General features: G+C 42.0%; 1 pseudogene; it reads right to left on the bottom strand.

Moving 5' to 3' along the window:
- Positions 1-1,952: 1,952 nt before the first annotated feature.
- LOC134332987 (U1 spliceosomal RNA) lies at positions 1,953-2,079 on the bottom strand (annotated as a pseudogene).
- Positions 2,080-7,192: the final 5,113 nt, after the last annotated feature.

Genomic DNA, 7,192 nt, shown 5'->3' with positions numbered 1-7,192 from the left:
TGAATTTTCAATATAAAACACTACATTTATAAAAGTGGAACATCTTATTGGTTCGAATTTCTGCTACCGGCAGGCTGGGCGCCTACAAAAACAACGATTGGCTTGTTTGCAGGAAGGCTGCCGGAGAGGATTCCTCATAACTGATGTAATTACGACCTCTGCTGGCTGATCGATGGCGCTGCACAGAGACGAGGGGATAACGGGATAAGGGTGTGTCTCTTCATTTGCAAAGCTGATCCACATATGAACTCGCCCCGTGCAGGTGAAAAGAAGAAGTCACGGCTCTCCTCAGTCAGAGTGGAGGTCAACATCAGAAGAGACGAATCGTAATGCAATCGGGTAATTGGATACGACTAAATTAGGGGGGAAATTGGGGAAAAATACGAATTGGAGAATTGGTAAATTAGTGAAGTGGATTGCTTCAAAACCCCACTCAACAACTATCAGTGTTCTATTCCAAACTTTACACCCTTTACTAAGCTGCACAAGTATTACAAACGTTTATTCTCTTAGTGCTTAGGGTACTTATTCAGAATGCAGCCTCTTTTCCATTAACTCCACCACCCTTGTTACAGGCCCAAGTTTGTTGGAGATTCTTGGAGGAAGGCAATGTGAAGAAAGACAAAAATACTTTCCAAGAATCACAGATGTAGAGTTACAGAAGAAATCTTCTACCAAGTATGCCACCTGATGAAACATCAGTGCCTGGCTTTGAAAATGTGCTTTTGACAGAATGGGCACAAATTCCTAGACTCCACAATATTGTGTTAAGAAATCCTACAAATGTAGAGACTGCTATAGCTGCAAGTCTATATTAACTTTTATTAACCGTTATAGCTTTGAAATGGGATGCCTAACAATCGCATGGCCATATAGTTGATCTAATAGCTCTGATGCAGCATTGCATTTGTACATATTTTATTTCATAATGTATCATGATGCATTATTACAGCCCAAATCATTGACATTAATGACTTATCACCATCATTCTTCCATTTACCATCTCAGCAGGCCGTGTGCCACACACTACACACACTACATACACGCACACAGTCATGCCACACACTGTGCACTTCACTGTAGGGCCATATCAACAGAACTGCAGAAATACTAGATACAATAGTGATCATAATTATCATCATCTTATACACACGGCGTTTCATTGCAGCGCATTCATTCCCTCACCCCGTAATTGCACCGGCGTCTCTGGAGACAGCAGAGGTGTGATATTATTCCAAACCAACACTCTGCAGTAATGGCTGTTTCAAAGCCGTCATCTGAAGACAACGATGTTTTGATCTCTAGCAAAACATCTCACGCTTTCACTGGGCTTTTCCTAAGTTTTTAATTTCTGTTCTCTATAGGACGGCACACAGACTCATCTAATTACGTCCGTATCTAGAAGGATCAGGGAGAAGAGAGGCAAAATGGATCTGTATACAGAGTTAATGGCTCAGATGTCCCTGAGGCGCTGAGTCGTTAAAACACTGACTTACACCAAGTTTTTTCTTCTTTTGTTTATTGCATTTTCACAACGGTCACTGCCCCTACAGAACAGCTATTACAACGACTGGAAATAGTACAGAATACAGAGCCTTGAATAAAAAGTACTCAGCCTAAACCTCTAAACAACTGTAAAAAATATGTAACTCTCTCAGATTGCAAATTTATCCATCCATCCATCCATCCATCCATCCATCCAACCATCCATCCCTGTCTGTCTGTCTGTCTGTCTGTCTGTCTGTCTGTCCATCTGCTTGTCCTACCTATCTGTCTGTTTGTCCATCCCTATCTATCTATCCATCCATCCATCCATCCATCCAATAATAGACCACCAGCTGAGGGAAAATATTTGGGCAGGATGGATGGCTGGATGGATGGCAGGATGGATGGCAGGATGAATGAATGGATGGATGGCTGGATGGCTGGATGGATGGATGGCTGGCTGACTGGCTGGCTGGATGAGATTCCCACATTTGGGAAATTCACAGGGGTCAGCACAACCGGAGTGCAAATGCTGAGCTTGCCCCTGGGTGAACCACCTTCTTGATCATGGTCTCACCCCTGCCAGGTAAGTATGGGTTTATCTTTCGGTACAGTTCCAAAAACTTGAGTAATACAAGCCAAGGTCCTGATACTTCATGGTTCATTAATTTATCACCAGATTGTATATTTTTAACCAACGTTTTAATGAAACAACTAGTACTTTTTGTGATGCCAGTAAAGGCGCTTTGAAACAGAACAGGAGTTGGCAAAATACCCACAGTCAGAGGAAGATACAAGGCCACAGAGAGGCGGCGCTGATGGATCTGTGACACAGCCGGTTGATATCAGTGAGGAGATCTGGTGAGTGTCGAGCTGGCAGTAAAGCTGATGTTCTTATCTCTACACAAACGTGGCGTGATACGATGAGCGTGCCAAACAATCCACTAGTTTTTCTGTTTTGTTTATGCAAATAGGCCTGCTTTTCATCTTTACATTATCCTTCAAGTGAAGTGGTAACACACACACACACACACACACACACAAACACACACTTAAATACATGCATATGTAAATCGTGGCGTGAACATAACAGAGCCCGTTTTGATAGAAAGCCAAACAACTCAGAACTAATTAGTATGTTTCCATCTCGTTCCTGACTCTCCCTCAGGGTCGATCTTACTCTTACTGTTAAAGTAAATTGCTATATGTGTGTGTATGAGAGAGAGAGAGAGAGAGTGTGTGTGTGTGTATGATTTCTAACCCAGCACTAAAACGATGCTTAACACAGATTGGCATAATCTATCACAGCTAAATCCATCCGTGGATCATGGTGCTAAATGCTACACGGCCCATTTGACCTCATCAGAGAACGTTTATGCACTCGGATGGTTCTAACGGACATAAAATATTTTATTAGTTTATTGTGTTTTGTCTAATTACTTCACAGGATCACAGCAGGTTGGAAACGCCGGGCTCACAGCAGTAGGACAGATTTACTGGTCGGCTTACTCAGTCGTACCTGGGCCAATTTAAAAATAGCCAATCAACCTTCTGCATGTTTTTGAGCGGTGGACTAGAACTGGAGTATCGGGAGCAATCTCATGCTGACACATCAAGAAGATGTTTAATTTACACCAATTTGCTGCCCTGATAGAACCTTACTCACTTTTTTAAACGCTTATTCAATTAGGGTCGCGAGGGGGTGCTGGAGCCTATCCCAGCTTTTTAATGGGCGCAAGGCACACAGTAACACCCTGGACGGGGCGCCAGTCCATCGCAGGGCACACACACACACACACACACCCATTCACCTATAGGGCAATTCAGTGTCTCCAATGAATCTAACTGCATGTTTTTGGACTGTGGGAGGAAACCCACGCAGACATGGGGAGAACATGCAAACTCTACACAGAAAGGACCCGGACCGCCCCGCCTGGGGATCGAACGCAGGACCTCCTTGCTGTGAGGCGACAATGCTACCCACCGAGCCACCGTGCCGGTAATAATAATGGTACCAGAATTATCTGGAATTATAGCTAGGTGCTACTTCTCTAAACAAAAACCCTCTTTCTTTAACCAATTTTTACATTTTTCTTAATTTTTAAAAATAGCTTCATACGGATTAGAGATTTAGGATTAGTGGCTAGAATAAGACTCCAAAACACAAATCACATTTTACATTAAAATCGCATTTTCAACATGGAACGAACGCAGGGTGAGTTTTCATCTAATTTAATCCTTAGCATGATGTCAGAATATAACCTCAGCCCCCCCACACTCTCCCAGTCACACCAATATTTAAATCGTTCTAAGAAAATGATGAGATCCTTGGGGACTCTGAATCTTACTAGCTAGAACTGAAGCCAGGTTTGTGCTGTGTGATTTCAGTCGTCGTCACATCATTACTCACACTGTGTGAGTTCCGGAACCAATGAAAAGCGATTTTAATAAAAGAATGCTTTTATTTGTTATATACACAGATCAAGCATAACATTATGACCAGCTTCCTAATATTGTGTTGATCCCCCTTTAGCAGCCCATACACAACAACCTGTGATGCTCTGTGTATTCTGACCCCTTTCTATCAGAACCAGCATTAACTTCTACAGCAGTTTGAGCTACAATAGCTCGTCTGTTGGATCGGACCACACGAACCAGCCTTCGCTCCCCACGTGCATCAATGAGCCTTGGCCGCCCATCACCCTGTCGCCGGTTACCATTTGTATGCCTGGGCACTCAAAAATTATGCATGTTTATAAGCATTTAGCCTTCCAATCATGCTGACACGTCGAGAATATGTTAAACTTACACCACCGAGCTGCCCTGATAGAACCTTTTACTTGAAAATAACAAATGTTAAAGTGCAGCCTAATATAATATAAACTATATGACCTAAAGTATTTGGACACCTGACCATGACCTTACTGGATGTCCCATTTGTGCCAATTCAGTTGAAAAAGCATTTGTATGGCTGGGCACTGATGCTGGTCAAAAAAGCAATGCTCCCCTTCAAAAACCCCAACAAATCAATTAACATATTAATTCTTTCCCTGGTGTCTAAAATCTAACCTAAGAGAATGAAGCTTAGCAAAATAATAATGCACTTTTTTAGCACAGTTATTATATTCTACAATTAACTATTAATAAATAAATAAATCACTTAGAATGTAATCACTGAATTCAAGACACTGATATCCACTGATATTCAATACTTTTAGTTGTTTAGAGTCCTCAGAAGTGTGTGTGTTAACTTTTTATCCACAGAGTCCACATATTTGACAATGAGAACAACAAGCTCCCAAGTAATCTTTGCAGGAAGGTATTTTCTGCTCGCCTTTAGTGTTCGTTTACAAGCTACTTTACAAATATTGTCTAGATTTCTGCTAATTAGCTTGTATCCTCGTGATTTGTCTGTATTTTTATTTTTAATGCTTCAGGTGCGACTTTGTGTGTAAGCTACCCTCACAATGCAGGTAGCTTTGCTGTGGGTACATCTGTGGTCTCTCTATTTTAATGCCAAGGACATCTGGATTAGCCAAGTCAGGCAGTCAAGTTGCCAGGAATATCAGCATAATCATTTCATATTAAATCCAATTAGAGATGATGATTGTGCCAGCTACCAGAGCTACACAAATCCACCGCTTCGGCCAAACTGCTTTAACACGCCGCTGACTAGCCTTAATATTCCTGCGTATGAACTGCTAACACTGATTAATTCAACCGTCGTGTGAATAGGAGCTAGACAGGATAGAAGAAATGTGTGTCCGTGTGTGTCTACCCTCGCAGACCAGATTAATTTATGTTCATTTGTTCTGGGCTAATCTACCGACCCTGATTGGTGTAATATGTAAAAATGTTGATTGATAAATACTGACGTTAATTTTCCACCAATCTTTTTTTCACCCTAATGCAAGCACCCTTCCTGGCGTGTGACAGATGTGCTTAAATATTTATCAGGTCATTAATCAGCCAGAACTGAAAAGTACAGTGAGTAAAGAGTGAGCGTTCGCCCCCTCGGGTCCCCGCTGAACCTGGCAGAACCATAAATAAGAAACTACTTTATCATTTCAGTGACTCAGTGTGGGCCTGAATTTGGGCGGACAGGTCCGCACTGCTTCTTCTTCCTGCCCATAAATAAAGTACCGCCATGCTGTGCTGGCATCTGGATCGTAGCATATCTGCCAGCAGCTGCCACCGCCAACAAGTACATACCTGTGAGGCAATTTCTGCTCAGCACTTTGAGGGAGGCAGAACTGATTTGTTAAACTAATATTAAAAGTTATCAAAAAGTACATACTGTATATAGCTATTAACTTTTTTTTTGCTTCCTTCAAAGTGCTGGGCAGAAATTGAGAGAGGCAGCACTGATATATATATATATAATATACACTGATCAGCCATAACATTAAAACCACCTCCTTGTTTCTACACTCACTGTCCATGTTATCAGCTCCACTTACCATATAGAAGCACTTTGTAGTTCTACAATTACTGACTGTAGTCCATATACTTCTCTGCATGCTTTGTTAGCTCCCTTTCATGCTGTTCTTTAATGGTCAGGACCCCCACAGGACCACCACAGAGCAGGTATTATTTAGGTGGTGGATCATTCTCAGCACTGCAGTGACTGACATGGTGGTGGTGTGTTAGTGTGTGTTGTGCTGGTATGAGTGGATCAGACACAGCAGCACTGCTGGAGTTTTTAAATACCGTGTCCACTCACTGTCCACTCTATTAGACACTCCTACCTAGTTGGTCCACCTTGTAGATGTAAAGTCAGAGACGATCGCTCATCTATTGCTGCTGTTTGAGTCGGTCATCTTCTAGACCTTCATAAGTGGTAACAGGACGCTGCCCACGGGCGCTGTTGGCTGGATGTTTTTGGTTGGTGGACTATTCTCAGTCCAGCAGTGACAGTGAGGTGTTTAAAAACTCCATCAGCGCTCCTGTGTCTGATCCACTCATACCAGCACAACGACACTAACACACCACCACTCTATTCTGTGGTGGTCCTGTTGGGGTCCTGACCATTAAAGAACAGCATGAAAGGGGGCTAACAAAGCATGCAGAGAAACAGATGGACTACAGTCAGTAATTGCAGGACCACAAAAAAAAACCAATTCTCCAAAACCATGTTGATGGGTGGCAGCTGTACCTCCACATCCTCTACATTTCCCATAAGAATTTCTGCCTGGTGTTTATTACATTTTCAGATATGATTGGAGTGTTTGTATTGTAGAGGTTTTATAAGAAAGAGTTTGCTTTGCTACAGTTGCCAGTACACCTTAAAGAACAATCTTAAAAGCTGGCACAGGGTAGAACATGGGTGTTTATTAAGCTGTAATAACATAAATGATTATATTTTAAAGAAATTTAGTACTGTTGCTACCCTGGGATTAATAGTATCCTGTAAAGATGAGATTAAAAGGCTAATGTGCACCCATGGATAAAAAAAACTAGAACTAGCTCAGGTGTGGTCATCAGGGAGATGATCTGACCCAGTCGTCTAGCCATCACAATTTGGCCTTCATCAAACTCGCTCAAATCCTCATGCTCACCCATTTTTCCTGCTTCTAACATCAACTTTGAGGATAAAATGTTCACTTGCTGCCTAATATATCCTACCCACTAACAGGTGCCGTGATATTCACTTCACCTGTCAGTGGTCATAATGTTATGCCTGGTCGATGTATGTTATTTTTCATAG

Source organism: Trichomycterus rosablanca, chromosome 18 (assembly GCF_030014385.1).
Source record: "Trichomycterus rosablanca isolate fTriRos1 chromosome 18, fTriRos1.hap1, whole genome shotgun sequence".
NCBI lineage: Eukaryota > Metazoa > Chordata > Actinopteri > Siluriformes > Trichomycteridae > Trichomycterus > Trichomycterus rosablanca.
The sequence above is the reverse complement of the archived record's forward strand: the minus strand, read 5'-3'. Positions and strand labels throughout refer to the sequence as shown.